General features: G+C 38.0%; 1 protein-coding gene across 4 annotated transcripts in view; it reads left to right on the top strand.

The window, feature by feature from the left end:
* Positions 1-23,103, top strand: part of LOC145668877 (uncharacterized) — a 215,976-nt gene that overhangs the window by 152,182 nt on the left and 40,691 nt on the right. The window contains exon 1 of one of the 4 annotated variants that reach the window (XM_081737135.1): positions 12,282-12,587. The exons of the other annotated variants lie outside the window; for them this stretch is intronic. The gene's annotated coding sequence lies outside the window, so the exon portion shown is untranslated. Of the gene's footprint in view, positions 1-12,281; positions 12,588-23,103 lie in introns of those variants that run through there. 4 annotated transcript variants of the gene reach the window in all.

Below are 23,103 nucleotides of genomic sequence, written 5' to 3'. Positions count from 1 at the left end.
TGGGAGGAAACGGGAGGATACCGAGGAAACCCACGCACGCGGTGTTTGTGCACCACAAAGTTCACTTGGCGCGAACTGGGTTCGAAACAGGGATCACATGCACCAGAGATGAACGCTCTACCACTGAGCCACCGCGCCCACTAAAATTGTTTTGACTTGGAGCTTGGCTCAAGACCGCCAAAGGCTCGTAGACCACAGTTTAAAAATCACTGATCTAAATCGATTGAGTGTGGCATCAAATTCAGCTATACCAGCAGTGAGGACGCCAGTAGGGGGCAAAGGGGACAAGAGCCCACCAGAGCTGTCCCCGATAGAAATACCTCTGTTCCTCCGCTTGCTACCCCGAAAAGTAAAGCTGAAGCCGTCGCTGCATATCAATCTGCAGCAATGCAATCACGTACTTGTGAGATATACTATAGATGACGGCAGGAATGAAGGAGTTAACTTGAACGACGTAAATTAACAAATCTGTTAACTTTGGAGTGAAACAATTATAATCAATGTGATTGGGCCAGGGTCACATTAATGGTGTGAAAATGTTAGTCGGGGCACGTAAGCTTGACACCGTGTTTGGGAATGTGGATGTTGAAATTGTAACTGGTTCCGAGCTCGGGACCGTATCCCCTTAGGACACTGGTGGCACTCTGGAATACCGTGTGGCCGTTGAAAAGTTATTTCAATTCTCAGAAGTAAGAGGCAGTGTCCCGTCCCTCTAACAAAATATTCTAGTTACGCCAGCTACGCTGAGAAAACATAATTATATTGGATGTTTAAGGGAGATATTTCTCCATAAAGCTTGTTCTATAGGTTGCAAAAACTAATATACATTTCCTCTTATTATTAGACATGTTATAAAAGTGCAGGAACATTGGAAGTTTCCTGTTATTATTGAGTGCTATGTGTATGTGAATATGTCATACGAATATACGTATTTCCCATACACAGAACAGACTTATAATTACTTTCATGTTTTGTGAAGAAGATATTAAGACTAGTTTCCAGCAAAATGTAAGTCTATATAGCGATTATTTAAGTCGTGTATACAATGTTGAACTAAACCTTAAACCATGAACTTATGGATGACGTACTTTCTTTGATTGAAATTAAATTAATTAGTGGGGGGCGCGGTGGCTCAGTGGTAGAGCGTTCACCTCCGGTGCTTGGGGTCCCTGGTTCGATCCCAGCTCGCGCCGTGTGGACTTTGTGGTGGTGGACAAACATCGTGCTCGTGGGTTTTTTCGAGGTTCTCCCGTTTCCTCCCACTTTCTTCATTCCACCATTTCACTCATCTCTCTCATCATCACCGTCTCCTTTAGCCTAACCGGCATAACCGTGGGACGTTAAACTTAAAGATTTCATTTTTTATTCATATTTTATATATCTATTTGGAAAGAAGTTATTGAATTATGTTTTGTGGGATCTAAAGTAATAAATTACTAGGTTGGCAACTATGCTCAATTAACATTATTTTCTCCCCCTTAAAAGAAGAAAAAAACACTGTATGTGATGTGTAGTAAATAGATGTGTGAGCGAGTTTGTGCACTTCCGCTTGCTCTTCATAACTGTTTAATATTGTGCTTGCTTCGGTGCGTGTCATTAACTTGTGCGATTTCCTTCGGAGATAATTACCCCTCCCCCTTTTTCGGTTAACATGAGTTCAGTGAGTGTATCCCAATTGTTTTCTATCCATGTGCCACGGTGAGATATTCTCTCTCTCTCTCTCTCTCTCTCTCTCTCTCTCTCTCTCTCTCTCTCTATATATATATATATATATATATATATATATATATATATATATATATATATACATACAAAATATGGAGTAGGAACACAAGAGGTGGAATAAAATTAAGAGTATGGTATGTTAAAAGAATCATTATAATGGGCTCGTACCTGGCGGTAGACGAGAATACTTACAATTAATAAATTTTCTTAATAATACATGAAAGCTGTTTAAATTAATTATTCCTTTTTTTTAAAAAAAAAAAAGAAAAAAAAAAAGGTGGGGAAGAAGCCTACACAAACTTCCTATGTCTCGCCTGTGCTGCTCACGTACTACATCAGTATATTCTTCCCATTTGTCAGCTCAGTCACGTTCGTATTTATAACCAAATTGTTGTTCAAAATCTTGGATGGCACATACTCTTCCCGGATCTGTAAATTCGGTAGATGAACTGTTACAAATATATTCTTGTCCCGCTGTTTCTTAAAAACACATTAGACATACGTATACATATAGTACAGACTTCAATAAAGAAAAAGAAAGTCTCATTTATATGGGCAACAGCACATGTATACATTCCACGAAACGAAACATTAGATAAGGATGCAAAACTTCCTATGTGTAAGTTGAGAAAATGAGCTTGATTTATTGTTGTATTCGCTAAAACTTCGTGAAGACTCATTTAGTTAATAACGATTTTATGAAATGGGAGGAATCTACTACATTTAAGTGTTAGGAAGTAGGTAAATTAAGTTTCTATTTTGATAAGACCTAAATAATGAATGACTTCGATCAAGTTCATTTGGCAAACGCTTTTCGTGATTAGCTTGGCAAATATTAGCTAACTTCATGATTAGCTTGGCGAAAGTTTCTTTTTCGCCAAGCTTTTATCTTGCAAACATTTATTGTAATGTGGAAAACTTCCTAAATAGCCAGGGTAAATATTCTTTTAAGTTGTCCACAAAGTTATTGAAGCATGCAGCTATCAGTAGCCGATCATGGCCTATACTCCTTTAGAGACGGGTGGGACATATAAACATATTTATCAGTAGCGGGCCATGGCCTACACCTCTTTAGAGACGAACGTGACATATAAACATACCTATCAGCAACGGGGCATGGCCTATATCCCTTTAGAGACGGGTGTGACATACAAACATACCTATCATAAATGAAATTTTTTATACTTTTACGTCCCATAGTTCTGACGGTTACATATAGGAGACGGTGATGATAAGAAATGAATGTAATGGTGGAGTGAATAAAGTGGGAGTAAACCGAGAAAACCCACGCACACGACGTTTGTCCACCATAAAGTCCATTTGGCGCGAGCTGGGAAACATACTTATCAGTAGCAGGCCATGGCCTATACCCTTTTAGTGACGGGCGTGACATATAAACATATCTACCGGTATCAGTAGCAGAAGGTCCTTTTGGTATTCTTTGTACTTTACCATTAGCATCCTCAGTGTCAAGATTTGCATCCTCTGTCGATCGTCCTGACATGGAACCAAATTGGTTCTCTGTTATTTCGGTCTTTCCCCCCAATCTTACTTCTATCACTCTCTCCCAGAACTTCTTTGCATGGCTCATAGGTCATAAGTTTTACGGTATTTCTCTGTAATCGTCATATTCTCACACATTTCTAATATGGTTTTCATCGACCTAGAGAAAGCATATGATCTTATTTGGTGGGCACTAAAGAAGTGTCTTCTGAACACGTACATCTGTCTAATTCAAGATATGTATAATGGAGCGGAGGTGGGGCAGAAGTGAAGAGTGCGTGCGGAATAACAGAATAACTCACAGTTAAAGTGAGACTTCATCAGTGACCTAGTCTTAATCCATACCTTTTTGTAATTGTGACGGACGAACTTACAAAGAATATCTAAGAGTTAGCACCTTGGAATATGCTATTTAGGATGACTCGTGCTGGTGACTGAGACCAAGGCAGCACTGCAAGATAAATTAGATACCTCGAGAGGAGAATTGGAGAACAAAGGGCTTAAAATTAGTAAAACTAGGACAGAATATTTACATTGTCCTCTCAGAAAAAAATGTAATCGACAATACAAATATACGACTGGACGAAGAAAAGGTGGTAATGACGAGGAAGTTAAAGTACTTAATATTAGGGATGACCAGAATCAGTTCTTGGTGGAACCGGTTTTCGGGTCTGAACGGATTCGGTTCCGGAACCGTTTTTTTCGGATCCAGGTCTGGAACCGGTTCCCAAGATCCGGTTCTGGAACCGGGTTTTCGGATCCAGGTCTGGAACTGGTTCCGGAACCGGTTCTGAAAACCAGATCGCGAAGAACCGGTTCCGCTGGAACCGAAACTTTGTGACCATCCCTACGCTAAACCCAAGCTGCTGGCAGGCTGTGAACAGAGTACTAGATGAAATGGTGGAAGCGACAGGCAGGCGCCCAGGTGGCGGCCGCTTGTCTCATTTGGCTAAATAAACTGGGTAACTGGCAAACTCACTGGCTAAACAAACAAACTGACCAACTTATTTGGCTAAACACCTACTGCTGGACCATTTTTTTTCTGGGGGCACAAGCAGGTCTGGGCGAGGAGGGCACAAGCGCATGTCCTCTTTGCAGTGTTTTGAAGGTGAACTTTGTTGCCTCCTTTACGGGTCTTTGGGGGCTTTTGGATCCAGGTCTGGAACCGGTTCCTAAGATTCGGTTCTGGAACCGAGTTTTCGGATCCAGGTGTGGAACTGGTTTCTAAGCTCCGGTTCTGGAACCGGGTTTTCGGATCCAGGTCCGGAACCGGTTCTGAAAACCGGATCTCCGAGAACCGGTTCCACCGGAACCGGAACTTTGTGGCCATCCCTACTTAATATCGCAGGAAAATACGGATTAGAAGATGTAAACAGCAGAATTAACAGTGATTGGACAAAATGAAGAGAAGCGGCAGGAGTATTGTGTGACCGTATTATTTTTTTTTTTATTTTTTTATTTTTTTTTTACAGGCTAGCCTGACGGGCTAGCTGCCTTTCAGAGGGTTACGCCCTCTTTTAGGAACGAGACATGATGGTTAACTACGGAATGAGTATGTTAGATGGGCTAAGTGATTTTATACTTTATTAGCAACAACATTTACATAAGTAACTAATTTCGGACGTGGAGACTTAAGGAACATTAATCCTTAACATTTGGTGCAGGTATATACACAAGGAAAATAAACATACAGTATATTTTAAACAAATAAACGATAACAAAAGAGAATGATGTACAAGTATAGCAATGGGAGTGAAAGATGTGGTGAGGTGCATACACAGGACAACACGTGGATGATGTTAATTAGACAGATGAGGTTATCTTCAGCCTAGGGGCTACTCTAGGCAATGATGAAGACGAATGAGGCCCTTGTTAGTAAATAATGGTAATCACTGTGCTGGAAATGATGGGTGAATGAGAGGAAGATGTTCATGAATGACGTAATCTGTGATTATAAGTGAAGCAGGGTCTAACGGTGGTAGAGTATAATGATATAATGTGAAGAGGAGCGAAAGTGGAGGATGATAATAACGGTGAGGTGTTGGGTGAAGTGCTAAATAACGCATTGTGTCATGTAATAAAGGATGTCGTGTTTCGAAGCGTTTGGTGATAAATGTTAGCCGCAGCTTTTCTAGGTAATATTGTAAAGTCGGAAAAGTGATTTGGCGGTATAGATCCTGTGTAGGACTAGGCAACTTAATGCGGAACGCTGTACGGAAAGCATGGCGTTCTAGAATTAAAAGTTTACTGTAGAACTTGGTGGGTGCAGCTATCCAAGCAGTAAATCCATAAGTAAGGACAGGTCGTAAGAATACCTTGTAGGTATTTAGGATGGTGTGTGCTTTAAGGCCCCAAGTGGTACCAGTCAATCGTTTCAATAGATTGAGTCGATTATAGGCTTTGGTAGTAATGACTTTCAGGTGTTGAGACCAAGTAAGGTGGTGATCATAGGTAATTCCCAGATATGTGACAGTATTACTGATTTGAATTGGCACCCCATCAACGTACAGAGAGAGATTGCGTGGATTTCTGCGGACTTTGGAAGTTCTTCTGGGTGGTAGGAATATGATGGCTTGGGTTTTAGCTGCGTTGATAGTAAGCCGCCAAAGAGTGCACCAAGTGTGAAAGCGATTAATAGCAGTCTGTAACTTAATGTTGAGCTGCTGGATAGTTGCTCCAAGTGCGAGAAGGGCCGTGTCATCCGCATATTGGAAGAGATGGACCTGATCTGGCAGGCGGGGCATATCTGCTACATACAGAAGGTATAGTAAAGGAGACAAGGCTGACCCTTGTGGTACTCCAGAGAACAGAAAGATCGGATGTGACAAACTGCCTCGTACTGAGATATAGGTGATACGATTTGTAATGAAATGGTAAATGAGGCGAATGTAGGAGATAGGGAGCTGAAATTGCAGAAGTTTGTATATGAGCCCATGGTGCCAGACTTTATCGAATGCTTTCTCCAAGTCAAATAAAACTAAACAGGAAGGATTAGCTGAATTATAGTGTTGAGTAATGAGTGTTGTGAGTCGAAGTAGTTGATCATTTATAGAGAAAGCTGGACGAAAACCTGCTTGTGTGACTGGAAGTAGGCCGTGATCTGAGATGAAAATATGTAATCGTTTAACTAGGATACGTTCCAAGATCTTACTGAAGGTGGATGTAAGTTGTATAGGCCTATAAGATGCAACATCCTGAGGAGGTTTATTTGGTTTGGGAAACATTAGCGTCTTAGATGTTTTCCAAGCTAAAGGAAAGAAGCCAGTTCGCAATATGAATGTATAGATATTCGCAAGAAGTAGTAATAGTGAAATAGGGCATTCCTTGATATGGCGATACGTCACGTTATCTAAGCCAGGTGCAGTATTTCGTTTATTATTGAGAACTTGAGAGATTTCATGAGTGGTGATTGGGGCGGAAACAGCAGTATTAGGAGGTAAAACATGAGTAGGATTGTGTTGTAGTTCTGGTGATGAAGTATTGAGTCTGTCTGCAGGGTGAGGTGTTTTCTCAAATGGCGGTGTGAAGATAACTTGTAGGTGATCTGCAAAGGCATTTGCTTTATCGCTATCGGTACTAACAGGTGTATCACCCAATAAAATGGGGTAGGGTGTATTAGAGAATTTACCACAAAGCGCATTGAAGCGGGACCAGTATTTAGTAGGATGCGATGTTTCAGACAGGGTGTTGCATGTCTTTACCCAGCACCGGAGTTTATATGCTTTGATGTAATTGTGCACTGTACGCTGAAGTTGTTTGTGATGTCGGAGTGCTTCTGGGTTGCGAGTGTGGAGATATTCTCGATAGAGCTGACGTGAACGTTTGATCATGGAGAGATAGTGTGGCGGAAGTTTAGGCTGATATGGAACAGATTTCGTTGTTGGAATATACAAGTTGCTGGCTTCCTGGATTGCGGATGTAATGCGATCTACAGTCTGGTATAAATCGTCACATGTGGTCGGTTCTGTGATATCACTGGTGAGGTCTGAAATATGTGAACGATATTGATCCCATTTAGCTTTATCGTAACGCAAGCTCACTCGTACTGGTAAAGAGGAATGGGTTGTAGCTGAGTATGGTTTGTAAACAAGCTTGATTGGTGCATGATCACTACCAAGAAGATCAAGGATTTCTACAGTGCAATGTGAGATAAGATTTGTGGAGACAATGACTATGTCAGGCTTAGTGTTTGAGATTGGGCGTGTAGCTTGTGGAAGATCAACAATAACCCCAGTAGTGTGGGTTGTTATGAAGTTAATGAAATTTGTCCGGTCCCCATCGCTGCGGCTATGCATATTGAAATCTGTGACCGTAGGGTGCGAATACGCCTTAAACGAAAAAGTTTACAAAACGGTAGCGAGAGCTGCCATGTATTATACGGAACGGAATATTGGACAACAAAGAAGAGAGAGGAACAGAAATTGCGTGTTGCAAAGATAAAGATGCTGCTATGGATGTGTTGAGTGACGTGGAAGTACAAAATTAATAATAAATGATCCGGAGAACAGTATAAGTGAGGCCAGTAGTAGAAAAACTTCAAGAAAGTAGACGGAGATAGTTTACGGATGTAAAAGGAAGACCTTTGGAGTGTATAGCTCACGGGGTGGATGCTATAGAACTGAATGGGAAACGAGCCCCAGAGCGAATAATTTTTGTTGTTATTCGAATATCCGAACATTCGATTTCTATATTCGATCAATTGCTCGAATTATTATTTGTTATATGAGTAATAGTTATGTGAATAATTATTAATTGTTCGAATAATGAATATACGATAAATCCATAATTCAAATAATGCATTTTTAGAATGTTTAACAACATTAGTATAGACCAGCGTTTCCCAACCTTTTTCAACTTGCGGCACACTACGGGTGTAACTTGAATTCTCGCGGCACACTCATAGATATTATTATTATTATGTGCAAATATAAAATACCATGGTATTTTTTTTCTGTGATTACTGATCTCTAGAGATGAAAGCTCGACCACTGGTTTTCCCATATGCTAAATCATTATGCTTATTTTTTATTCTAATTTTAAAATAGAAAACAATTGCAATGAAATATAGGACTCAGATTTTCAAAAATTCGCTTTCTTTTTCGAAAACTGTATCCAACCTTTCACTAAGAACGAAGATCACAATAACGAACGCAAGAACAAATGTCTTGTACTTTTAACTTTGCTGTTTTAACCAAAACCGGTGATATTATTGCAATCACAGCTTGCGATGCGTCGAAGTCAAAACACACATGTTGAACAAAGTGTTGTTCTGTCATTCACGTGCGAATGAATAGGGATGCGCACGAGACGAGCCGAGACAGGATTTTCCTGACAAAATTCGAGTCGAGACACGGCTCTTTCAATAGAAAAATATACATTTTTCGAGTCGAGACATCACTTTTACAGCACATTTTCGAGACGAGACAGTCACAAATCTTGTCTCGTGCGCATCCCTACGAATGAATGTTCTACGAACGTTCACTTGGCGCGTACCGTACAAGTGCTTCCATTTCTCGGTGTTAGTATGACTCTCAATTAAAGCGTAACATAGCAGCTAACCGTGGAAATGTGTACGAGCCGAAATACTGTCTGCTATACAGTAATAGATGTAGAATAATATATTACAATTACAGTAATTTTTTCAATGGTAGAAGTTCATAGTAATGTGAAATACAAAAATATACATTTTTTTCCTATATCTTGCAATTTGGCTGCTATAGAATTAATAATTTTGTTTCGATTTCCTCGCAGCACACCAGCGGTCCATTCGCGGCACACCGGTTGGGAAACGCTGGTATACACTATTATCTTGTTCATGTTTGTTTCTGTGAAGTTTTTTTTTTTTTTTTTTTTGTTAGCTAGGCTATTCATTCTCCTCTTTCTTCTCCGTCACTTGTACAGAAGGGAAGACAAGGAAGTTGTCAAATCAGTGTCGTGTCGCGGAAAATCCGCGCCCGAGGCGAGAGTATACGACGACGCCCCATGCATATACTCCAAGTAATTTTTCCTCTCTGTGTCCTTTTTCTCCCGAATTTTGCGCCCCCTTACTTCGGCGCCCGGGGCTGTCGCCCTGCTCCCCCCCACAGTACGGTACTGAGTCAAATGCTGATGTACTTATTAGTATAGACAGTGTCGTATTTAGGAGTGGCTATCGGGCTCTAGCTCCCCCCTCGAAATAAATTTGTTATTTGCGGAACTTCATTAAAATTTGTCGGCACCCAAAATAATAATTTTAAAAAATGTGTGCTTATTCACGTGTTGTGCATAGCCTCCCCGAAACAAAATCCTAAATACGCCACTGAGTATAGAAGTAGATAGCGGTTGTCATGTGACTGCAACACTTGTCAATACAATAAGACAGGTGCGAAACATGTATGAATGTGTTTTTCATGTTAAGAAATACAAGCTCCCTGCCATATGCTCTGTAAGTGGACGTAATAGTAGCGCTAATACAGCACTATAAACGTAAACCCTCGCTTTCTTTGAGTTTCTTACGTTCTGCATTTGCACAACGGTGTATAAAATTTCATGCGTTATGCTGGTTTAATAGGTATATTTTTTCCCTTTCTTTACCCCTGAAACGAGACACACAGCAGTGGAAACAAGTGCATCATACATATTCCGTGACGAAGTATCAGCTATATGTATCTTAATTAGCTATTTCACTTGTATATGTACAAATTAAGTTCTTCGTTTTCTCTGTGAAGTAATTTGATCCTTCTATGAGCCAATGGTATCTCACATTTAAGAAAATAGATGGCAATAATGCATCACATTAATTTTTTTAATGATACAAATGAAATATTGATGCAATTTGATTACTAACAAATTTATTATATTTATAGCAAATGTTTCCTTTTTTTAAATAAAATATTCGACAGAGTATGATAGTATTATTAACACATAAACTTATTTCAAAATAATACTCCACTCCTTTGATCAAACTTTTAACACATAAAATTATTTCAAAATAATACTCGACTCCTATGATTCAACTTTTTCGGCGTCTTCACAACGTTGTAATTCGCCCGTCCTTTCTCACCCTCATTGATGTTGGGTCAGTCCCTGAGAAGATTTACAGTGAAACTTGATTACGAGATTTTCAGATTTGGTTCCAATTGTCACATGTGCAGTTTTACCTATGAGTACTGCTTCATGTGAGAGAGGCTTCAGCAGTCGCAACAGAGTTCTGACTGCCTACAGGAATTCACTGAAGACTAACACACTGGATGATTTGCTACCCGACTTTGATCCGAAAACTGCAATCGACAACTGGTACTTCAGTACATAGAGAGAGCGATACACAAACGTGAAGTCTTAAAGTAAGAAATTTTTTATCATGTATATGAATTGCCCAATTCAAAATTGATTATCCTGAATCCAGTTGTCTAATTTTGAAATTTTATGCCCTGATGTAATCTCTTTCTTTGTTAAACGGAAGGCTGTGTGTGTGGGGGGGGAAGGGGGGAACCTCTTATGATTTGTACGTGAAAGATACTAGCGACCATCATTTTTGGATTGGCGAGTTCGCCTAACTTTGAAATTTTGCGCCCTGGCTTAACGTATACTAAGTACAAAAAGACAAGTAAGTTTCGTTTCACAATATGAAACTGCAGTAGACTTTCAAACTATGCGAATTCAATACTCAAAGTTGAAGTAGTACGTTTGTATAACCTACTGCTGCAAAAAAATGATAAGATTAAATATAGAACCTGTTCCTCGGACGTTCAATCCATATCAAAAAAGCGAATATGCCTACTCGTTATCCCTTAATGTTACCTGGGAATCGTTAATTTGAACCACTTCTGGTTTGAATAGAGGATTAAGAGGGAAAATGATATCTACTCTTGAGACGCTGAATAGTTTGTAAAAAAAACTCGCTGTTACCAGTTTCTTTCTATAGGGATAAGCGTTGAAATCGGAAATGGGAAATTTGAACCACTTCCGGCTTGAATAGAAGATTAACGGAGAAGATGGAATCTTGTTTAGCACGCTGAATCGATTGAAAAGGAAAAGAAAAGAAAAAAGAAAAAGAAACTGCTTCTCGATATCATTTACTTTTTTTTTTTTTGCCAAATGTATGTAAATAAATTAAGACACACATGTCATATGTTTCGGTAAAACTTTTAACAGTTTCGGTGCGGAATTAAATTTTCGGGTGGTTACTGGAAAAGGGGCAATTAAGTAGCCAAAAACATGAAATTTGGTTGGTCTCAATTTCACCTTCATCTTCGGACACAGCTGAATCAGAATCTAGCAAAAAAATGCAACTGACTATTGCTGATTGTCTAACTGTTGCCCGGCATTGTTTTCTGCTGTACTTGGCTAGCCTCAAACCCGCAAACACTTACTTGTCACTTATTACTGAATTTTTAGATTGAATTTCCAATGATTGATCAGAGCTTACTTTATAACTAAATTTATCTTGAAAAAAATAAAATAAAATAAAATCCCACAATCCATATATGAGCGCCCCATAACGTTGAACCATCGTTCTCCAGGAGCATAAATTTAAAAATAAATAAAATAAAAATAAGGTTCGATAGTTAAAAAACATGGAGTTAATTTAATTTTTGATGGCGCTCTGCTAGTTTTAATTTGTTTCAGAAGTTGTCTTAATGAAAGAAAATGAAAAAAAAGATCTTAAGTTGTGACAGTGAAAAATATGTTGGTTTAACTGTTCATACACTCAAACTCTGTTCTGGCACGGACATCACCAAAGGTCAATCTAAGAAGCAAAAGGGTTGAAGTTAAATGCATTCTTCGAATGAGCAGTTAAGCCTTAACAGCTCGCCTTCTTTCAAGTTCCTGATCTTTTTTTTTTTTTAACACACGCGTACAAACTCCCATGTTTCTTCGAGGGGGAGGGAGGAAGAGGAGGATGGGGGTGATTAGGAAACGAAGAGAAAAGAGATTTGACTTGAAGACTAAACTCGTCAGGATTTTCACCCTTTCCCCTCTCCGCGCACACCCTACTTCACCCTGGTACATCTTTTTAACGACACGGCTGGGATGGAAACGCAGATGTGTAAATGCACAGTAGGCCTATAGGGCTGTGTATTTGGTTGGAAACCACTTGAGAGATCAGCTGAAGTGAAGAAACTACTACTACTGCTGTGTGTATGTAGTATAACAGTTGTTTGTGAGAAACAGGAAGTGCTCTTTTTTCCTTGCTTCTTCCGTGTGTCCGAAGTTTTTTTGTGCTACAAAGTGTCTCTATGCAACAAGGATATTAAGGACTTCTGCTTTTACTGTGTGTTTTGACGAACCACCTAGTCACGTCTATTAAATTTTATTTAAAACTACAATGCAGTGTGACTTGAAGTGCTCCAACAATGGAATCTCAATTTATTCTGAAGGTAGGAAGGTCCATTGTTATCGTACGTAATACGTCATGTCATTTCCCATAAAATTAAAAGCTTATATTCCATATAGTTTTCCTCTAAACTCTTCGTTTTAACTAGTGGCGTCTCGTGAAGGGAGTCACATCGGTAAACATGGCAAAATTTTATCGGTAAAATGTGAGACACAACGAATGATGTCTGGGCTAAGCGAATGAAACGAATGTTTTGACTCGACGTTGTATATGGTAAAGGAGTGTGATAAGCAGACGCAAGTAGGTGACAGATGCATCTCTTTCTCTGTTTTAACCAGATAGGTTGAGGCAAGACGTGGCAACATCGCGGTCCTCTAACCTCATAAACGCTGTCCCTTAGCATACAAGCTAAAGGAGGAAAGCTTCATTCAGCTCTAGAAAACTATTTACAGGAATCAGTATATTAGATAAAATTTCTTCCCTTAGCTTGTACAGATAACATTTAAATATTTATCGTTGTGTCTTTCCTCAAGAATCGAAGGGTTTTGAACTATATTCTCCCTTTCCCTCTTTTTTCTTCCACCACAGCTACTTCGTTCTTTAGAATACAGTTTCTTTTCAAAGAATACCCTAAGCATTTTCTTTACGTCTTTCCAACTATCCCCACTATTTGTTTCCAGGATTCCCAAATGTCCCTTAAGGCTTAAGGATTTTAAGGGACAGTCCTTTATTTTATGATTTTGTCCCACAACGAGTTTCTTCGATAGTCTAAAGAAAAATCCAAACTTGGAAAAGATTATAAGTATAGTTAAGTCAGCCGTGAAGTACGATTTTTTTTATGAGACTTTAAAAACCTAAATCCAAACTAACTAACTAACTAATAAATAAATAACTCTATGGCCTATGGAACCGGGAGGTTCAATACCAAGTTCATAAAAGCTCTCCATTGACTTCTGTCCTTAGCCAACTGGACTCAGATTCCTATTTCTGCGAAATCCATCTTAATATTGTCCCATCTGCACCTCGATCTTCCTAGTGGTCGTTAAGACTTTGAAAGCGTTCCTACTTTGTTCCATCCTGGCTACATGACCTGCCTAACTGATTCTCCTAGATTTGATGACCCTAAGAATGGGGAAGTAACTTAAATCCTATGTTTTAAAAGTAAGATTTATCTAATTTTTCTAATAATAACTCGTTGTATTAGTTCATTCTTTTGTATTTCTTTCTGTCTAAAATGATAACTCTTTTTATTCGATGCCGGCTCATATTTTTTACCATTAAATCATGTTTATCAAAATCCTTCCCGTAATATTTATTGAAACTTGTCAACCTGTCTCATATTTTGACTATTTTTATTTGGCAATTCTGTTTGTTTCTCTCGTCTCAATTTTGTTATTATTTCTTCATTATTTGACACTACACAATCACAATCTCGCACAATGAGTCAATAACTTGTGGGTGTGGCTGCCCGCAGCGAAATTTCTAGTTTATGACTTGTAGACTGGAGCAGGCGAATGATTAATGATCAGGGTTGGCAAAAACCATGGTTTTTATTAAAAAAACCAAAAAAACCGGTTTTTTTGGTTTAAACCAGGTTTTTTTGGTTTAAACCAGGTTTTTATGGTTTAAATGATTTGCTCTATATATTCATATCATATATGGACAGAAATAAGTTTGTTTCGCCTTGATGTTATTATGCAACAACCGGGTTATGCTGGAAGGGGTCACATAAGCGTAAAGCGGAATAAAAACCGCTTCTCGAGTTACATCCGAGAGAAATTGTCCTCCATTTGAACTCGGAACCAGGACTAATTGGCCACAAATGCGATACGTCTGCCGACTCACTCACGAAGGAATCCTGATAAAAAAAAATACGTTGTACTGATCTTTACATGCTTCTTAATATAACTGTCAAGAGTCATTTCAGAAGGACAAAAAGATAAACAGTTGCACAAGTGAAACCATTACACAGAATTAATTACATATGAACAATTTCAAAGTACGACGGAGTACAGAAGAACTAATCTAGTTCAAGTTAGTTAACAACGACTTTTATTGGTCCAAATTAAAGAAATACACCGACTTAATCTGCATATCAATAAGAAAAGGGAATAAAGATACGAATTATTTGGGCCCACTTTGGCTCAGACTCATTTATACATAAATAGATACCACAGATACTTATTTCACTAAATGCCTCTCGTGGGGTCTGTATAACCCCCCCACACACAAAAAGTACGGCATTTTCGATGTATTTTATCAATAGTAAACATTGAAACGAAACAATATTTAGAATTTTTCTTCGATTGCAATTACATAACAATAATAACAACTACAAAAAAAATCACAAAATAAACATTTATAAACTTGTAAAAAAAAGTTGCTTTTATAGTATAATCTTTTTGAGTAATGAATGGGGAATTTAGTTCTGAATATAATACGAATAATATACGGGAGTGAAACGTGATAACCCACAAATGTGTGTTCATCAAGATTTTACAAACACTTACACTTTTACGAACATTTTTTGTTTTTTGGTTTAAACCAGTTGGTTTTTTTGAAAAAACCAGCTGGTTTAAACCTTGGTTTAAACCATGGTTTAAACCACCTTGGTTTAAACCAGCCAACCCTGTTAATGATTATGGAAGAATTGGTGGAATGAGAATGTGAAAGGAAACAAGATTCCTAAGAAAACTCACGCATATGATGACGTTTACTTCAACCCATACGTTATGAGATCGAACCTAGAACTCCTTGCGCCAGAGGTGAGCGATCAAACCTCCTCTCCCCGCAGAGAACGAGAATAGTAAGGCAAAATTTTCAAGTGCTCATCTTTTAAACTGGAGATATCTCACAACGCGCCATATTACGAGACATAAAACTTCCTGAATGACCATTGTAAAATACTCGAAACTTATTCTCACACTTTATTTGAAAACCAAAAACAAAATTGATAATTTGTTGTACTCAGGGCCGGCCCTACCATATGTACAACATGTGCATTTGCACCGGGCAGCAAAATCTATCATAAATATACAGTATTACTTAAAATCTTGTTGGAAACAAACTTCATGGTGATGGTAGTTAAATTTACTAAGATGACCTTCTATTTGAACACTATATTCATACCTTCTATTTGAACACTATATTCATACCTTCTATTTGAACACTATATTCATACCTTCTATTGGAACACTATATTCATACCTTCTATTTGAACACTATATTCATACCTTCTATTTGAACACTATATTCATACCTTCTATTGGAACACTATATTCACGCCTTCTATTTGAACACTATATTCATACCTTCTATTTGAACACTATATACTATATTCATACCTTCTATTGGAACACTATATTCATACCTTCTATTTGAACATTATATTCATACCTTCTATTGGAACACTATATTCATACCTTCTATTTGAACACTATATTCATACCTTCTATTTGAACACTATATTCATAAAGCATGTTTAGGTCACATTAGTTTAAGGTCACATTGATAGTGCTAAAGCAAATGGTCAAATAAATCCTAGCATGAATTGCTTGATTGTTGTCAAGTTCAAGAATTCAATTCTCGAACAGTAGTGAACACCTGTTCCATTTTGTTGGTTATCGTACTTTTGGTATGAAAACTAGTCTGATCTTTATCACAAACAAGTTTCTTATCATTGACGGTGGAAACAAGTTTTTGTTTTTAATTTTTTAACAGATGTAGAACGAAAATCAAGAAATAAAGATAAAAGATATAGTTGCAGTGGAATTGCAAACTGACATATTGAGATTGAGGTTCGATATAGAATTTTATAAAAAGGATTACCCTTTTTCCTCTCCAGGTGTGTTTGCTTTATCTTTCACTTACATAATAGATTATTATTTAAAGGAAAGACAGACACAACGAGATTATATTTGTAGCGTTTAGACCTTTCTGAATGCGAGTGCCTTTTTCCCTCCCCTCCGTTGCTCATGATGGGATAGCATACAAGACCTCCCTAGACAATATTATTCTGCGTGAGATACAGTTATCATGACTCATTTATCTGCTTTCGATTTCCAGACATTTAGAAAATCGGCATTTATTTTCGCGTTTCTAAATAACTGCAAACGGAAAGCTACTAGGTGACTCGTGATAACGGTACCTCATGCAAAATAACATCATCTAGGGAGGTCTTGATCCACTTTTCGATTATCTTTTATCTATTTGAAGATATCACATAATTACTGTAAAATTAGCGGTATTTTAATTTCGCAGTGATAGGGACTCTTAAAATCATCGCTTTTAAGATTTGTTCTTTCTGGAAAAAGAGGGGCGGAAAATAATACCATTGCACAGGGCGGCAAATTGCCTAGCTCCGGCCCTGGTTGCACTTGACAATGATACTTGGATTGTTATGTTTATTGGAGAGGTTTTTTTTTTTTTAATTTTTCTTTCTTCCTCCTTGCTTCCATAAACCAAGCTCGTATAGCAGTGGGAACAAATACATCATATTCTCTGACAAAATAATGGCAATATGGATTTCTAACAATTTTTTTTCTTCTTGATTTAGGTATACTTGTCATTCCACTGTGGGGGCAAGACTTTCCCACGATTAGGAAAATAGATGGCAGTAAGACATGTTGTCAGATTAATTCTACAAGAATTAATGAAATAATGCTTGACTTTAGCTGAGAAATGAATTTGTTGTAGTAAATGTTTATCTTTCCTTTAACAAATTATTCTTCATTGTATTATTAATATTAATGATGTATAATATTTCCAACGAGTATATGTACTTGTATGAACATATCGTTTAGAAATGCAAATATTTTCTAAAAAACATTCTTTGCGTAAGTTGGGAATATAACAATTCCTTATTTCTTGTCTATTAATGTTAATTTATCATTAAATTCAACTCAAAACTTTCTTAAGAGAATCACTCCAGCATAAGATGGGAATATTATAAATTGCCTGTTTCTTGTCTATGTTAATTTCTCATAAAATTCAACTCAAAAATATCTGAAGTAAGAGAATCACTCCTTGGAAGACGACATGACCGTCTGACGAAAAGAAAAGGTAACAAACTTAAACCAGGTGCCTCAACACACCAATTTTAACTGACCATGATATCGCACTTAATTAATACGTTAAAAAGAATACAATGAATGCAGCAGATAGATATGAAGTTTTAACTGTATAATCAGTAATTTCTACGTGTCTGTTCCATGGGTGGTACGGAGGATGTCTAAGAGATGCTCAATTCCTCTCTACGTTTTTTTAGACTTTTTCAGCATTTTGTCGTCATTTTGACTTTTCGTCATCTGGAACGATAATAAATAAATAAATAAATAAATAAACGAATCCTTACTATTCATTACCTATTTAAAATTTTCAGAGCTAAGCTACCACCTAACAAACTGTTATTGCTTGTTTATGTTTATTGTGAACATTTGAAATTTGATCGTTTTAGTTCAGACACTCTGCATAATAAATTAAATAAATGTGGCATATTTGTTTCTTAAATGTCAAAGAACTTACTAAAATATACAATCTGATAGTTTTTTAGTTTATTGTTGCATAGTGGCGTGCTTACATATAGTGGTGATGAAGCAGGCAAGTCAGTACTGTCTCGTTGTTATATTGGTCCAAAAGCAATGGCTGAAATTTTAACTCTTTCTCTGATCCTGCTACTGTGATAATGAAGGGCGGAAGAGTCTATGATAAATCTGCAATCGTAAGGGGATTGTAGAAAGAGAGAGAGAGAGAGAGAAAATGGTGCATAATATTGTGATCTATGGGAAGGCGTAACGATATCTAACGCTTGCACTTCTCAACTTTCTGTAGAGTTAGCAAGACTTAATTTCATTCCAGTTTGGACAACAGTTTTCCAAATTTGATCTTGTTCTTAAAATATTAGCATTCTCGTTTTTAGTTGCCCACGGGACGAGACAAGTCGAACCGAGAAATAAGATTTTAATTTTTTCGTCTCGGTTCTCGGAAAGATTTTCTCGCCTCGTTTTTGTAAATTTATGTACAAAATCTGTGCCGCGATTTACTTTTTCATTTCATACAGAAGTTATCAGAATACTTTCGTGCCATGAGAGATTCACAAAGGAAGTGATGTAATAACATTTAAACCATATTTATTGTTGAAGTATATTGTGTAATGACTTGCATAATCTTCAAATGTTGATAAATACTCTTCATTATGTTCTTAACTAATTCTTTATGGCAGCGTTTCCCAACCTTTTTCAACTTGCGGTACACTACGGATGTAACTTGAATTCTCGCGGCACACTCATAGATATTATTATTTATAAATATAAAATACCGTGGTATTTTTTTTTCTGTGATTAATGATCTTTCTCACAGAGAAGAAAGCTTGATCACTGGTTTTCTCCCGTGGTTAATCATTATGCTTACTTTTCATTCTAATGTAAAAATAGAAAACAATTCAATGAAATATTGGAGTCAGGTTTGCAAAACTACGCTTTCTTTTTCGAAAACTGTATCCAATCTTTCACTGAGACAGATAGACCACTAAATAACGAACGGACAAACAAATTTCTTTTACTTTTAAAACATTATTCATGTTTGCTTTGTCGAAGGGATTGAATGATATTTTAAAATTTCAGGTTACGAAATAGTCTGCAACAATAAAGGAACAACAATGGTCATAATAATGATAACAAATACTTTTTTCAAGATTAAAATTGTACACAAGAGTAACACGGTATGAAACTTAAAATTGTAGATTCATAGTAATGTGAAATACAAATATACATTTTCCCTTATGTCTTGCAATTTGATTGCTATAGAATTAATAATTTTGTTTCGATTTCCCCGCGGCACACCAGCGGCCCATTTACGGCACATCGGTTGGGAAACGCTGCCTTATGGCCTACGGAAACCGAAAGACCAATGCCACATTCACAAAACCTCTCCGTTGACTCCCGTTCTTAGCCAACTTGATATTCAATTTATGCTTTCTATTCCTATTTCTGCGAGATCTTTCTTAATACTTTATTCCCATCTGCGCCTAGGTCTTCCTGTTGGTCGTTTTCCAATTAGATTTACAGTTAAACTTAAAAAAAAGATTACTTCCTTTCATTGCTACATGACCTGCCAACCTGTCTCTCCTAACTTAATGACCCAAACAACATTACGTAATGGTATGGATTATGGAACTCCTCTAGAGAGATTAGGTACTTATTACTGACATCATCTGTTTTTTTTTTGTTTTTTTTTTAACACTGAATTTAGGCATGAAAGCATAAACTAATACGGAATAAATTTATATAGTATTTCTTTGGAACTCACCGGAAGTGAATTAGGCTAAAAGTTCGTAATGCTTGACCCATCCATTGCCCTACACACCTTGACATATTTCCACGTTTTCTTTCTTCCAGCTAAATAAATAACCACGGTCTGTCTGTAAGAGCAAATCATAATTAAAGATCATAATTAACAGACTATATCTAATAAGAACATATGCGGCGTCTTTCCTTGCTTGCTCTTGTTAATAAATGAAGCTATTTGTATCCTCTCGTTCCTGCTGAAAAAGGACTTGTTTCAATCTTCTTTGGTAGAAGAGAGAAAGGTAACCAACGAGAAAGGAGCTTTGGAATTCGTTTTGTTGGCGCTGTTGTGTTGTCTTCAACATAATTAGTATTCTTTAAAGACAACATGTTTTCTGTCGCGTTTTCGGCAGTGGAATTACTCAAACTGTCGACTCAAGTCAACAAGAACTATTTCAATGGATTTCCCGTACACTGTACTAAAAGAGTGTGTGTGTGGTAGCGTTACACCATTTTTGACGTTAGCTACGAGCGCTTAAAAAGGGGTTAAATATTACTCTCAAGTTAATGCTGACACTGACTGAGGTATCGGCGTAATATTAGAAGAAGCTACACATAATGTTGCCAACGAGACTAGATTTGGGCTATCTCATCTCGAAAATTATATATATTTTTTTTATATTGGAAAAGGTCTTGTCTCGTATCGTATCTGACTATTAAATTTGTGCTTCGTCTCGTCTCGTGACCGAGCACTACCCACAAAACTATGGTAGATTACCAAAGTAGCTATGATGATTCAATATTGAAACCAGAAATCTTCGGAGCGAGCTGTCCCGTGTTCGATTCCCGGTGGGGGCACTCGGTCGAAAAAGTGTAAAACGCTTTTTCAGGCCAGCCACCCTTAATAAAGCATTCACACCAGGCAAATACCGGTGTGGTACCTAACTTGTAGGTCCCAGACCGCTTCCTTCCTTCCCTTTCCTCGGATAGTGTGCTCATCGAAAGAAGTCATCTCTCAAACGTGACGGGATAAATGGCCATAAATGCCGAAAGCCCAGAAAACTAAAATCCTAAATCCTTGAAACCGGAAAATATAGATTTCAACCATTTCCGGTTTCAATAGCGGGAAAAGGGCTGAGATTGGACATATTCTTCGGATGCTAAATTCATATCTAAAAATAATTTTAAAAAATGCTTTCTTTTTAAAAAATTAACAAACAAAATGTGTAAGACAAATCGCACTATATAATAAAGAAATGTTTTCAAGAAAATTAGTTTAAAAAATATTTATGCATGACGAAAAAGAAAATAATGGGGAACACTGTTATATATATATCTATATATCTATATCTATATCTATATCTATCTATCTATCTATCTATCTATCTATCTATCTATCTATCTATCTATCTATCTATCTATCTATCTATCTATCTATCTATCTATCTATCTAAATTTGATTTACATGAGTATTAGGGGTCACGGTGGCTCAGTGATAGAGCGCTTACATTTGGTGTGTTTGGTTTCTGGTTCGCTCCCCGGGCCATGTAGCCTAAGTTGTCCTGTTTCCTCATACACTCTCATTCCGCCGATTTTTCCATCATCAGTCACTTGCCTTAATGGTCTGTCTGCCTTAGTCTAAAGGGCATAATCATGGGACGTAAAATGAATTTAACTTAATCTTCTAGTGAGACCGGAAGTGGTACAAATCTACTTCTACTTCCGGTTTGAATTTTAATTTAGAAAATATTACGCCATACAAACCAGACTTGAACTAAAGTGACCCCCCCCCCAAAAGCAAGTTTTCTACGCAACTCGATGAAACTCATTCTATCGTGATCAAACTTTGATTTCCAAATTATGATTCATCAAATTTAGTGTTTCAACGTTCACTTTCAACCGTAATTCATACGATTTGGATCAAACTTCACGTGTTGATACACCGTGACATACTTTGTAAACGTGTGAAAAATATGGCATGTAGGCTTATTTGGTTTGTGAGTTATGCAGGGCCGGATTAAGGGGGGTCTTTGGGGGGGGGCTATAGCCCCGGGCCTCCATGTGGACAGGAGCTTCCACTCTGATCAAAACCTCAGCTGGCTATCTAAAAAGAATCATGAAGATACAATCATCAGAATAAAGCAAGCTTTTTGGAAAGCACCAGAATAAAGAGTTATCTGCAATAGAGGAAATTACATTTGTAGGAATAAGAACGCGAGTATACTTTCATTTTGGAAATCTAATAATTTTCAAATGTTAAAGACAAAAGAACAAAAACTAAATACTTTATATTGTGAATTGATAGAAAAAAAGAAAGAGATTATTAAAACTTTGTTAAATATCGAACCATAAAAGCAAATATATTTTCTCTGATGCTAGTGTAAGTAATAGGGATGGCCAGAACCGGTTCCTGGTGGAACCGGTTTTCGGGACTGAACGGATCCGGTTCTAGAAGATCCGGTTCCGGAACCGGTTTTTCGGATCCAGGTCTGGAACCGGTTCTTCGGATCCAGGTCTAGAGTCTAGAACCGGTTCTTCGGATCCAGGTCTGGAACCGGTTCTTCGGATCCAGGTCTGGAACCGGTTCTGAAAACAGAACCGGTTCCTCGCGGAACCGGTACCGCTGGAACTGAAACTTTGTTACCATCCCTACGCTAAACGCGAGCTGCTGGCAAGCTGTGAACAGTATGCTAGATGAAATGGTGGAAGCGACAGGCAGGTGCCCAGGCGGCGGCAGCTTGTCTCATTTGGCTAAATAAACTGGGTAACTGGCAAACTCTTTGGTTAAACAGGCAAACTGGCCAACTCATTTGGCTAAACACCCACGGGTGGACCAAAATTTTTTTCTGGGGGCACAAGCGGGTTTGGGCGGGGAAGGCACAAGCGCATGGTCCTCTTTGCATTATTTTTGAAGGTGAACTTTCTGCCTCCTTTACGGGTCTTTGGGGGCTTTTGGATCCAGGTCTGGAACCAGTTCCTAAGATCCGGTTCTGGAACCGGCTTTTCAGATCCAGATCTGGAACCGGTTCCTAACATAAGATCCGGTTCTGGAACCGGGTTTTCAAATCCAGATCTGGAACCGGTTCTTAAGATCCGGTTCTGGAACCGGGTTTTCGGATCCAGGTCTGGAACCGGTTCCTAAGATCCGGTTCTGGAACCGGGTTTTCGGATCCAGGTCTGGAACCGGTTCCTAAGATCCGGTTCTGGAACCGGGTTTTCGGATCCAGGTCCGGAACCGGTTCCAGAACCGGTTCTGAAAACCGGATCTCCGACTTT

This window comes from Thermobia domestica, chromosome 13 (genome assembly GCF_964235325.1).
Source record: "Thermobia domestica chromosome 13, izTheDome1.hap1.1, whole genome shotgun sequence".
NCBI lineage: Eukaryota > Metazoa > Arthropoda > Insecta > Zygentoma > Lepismatidae > Thermobia > Thermobia domestica.
This window is presented reverse-complemented; position numbering and strand designations above follow the sequence as displayed.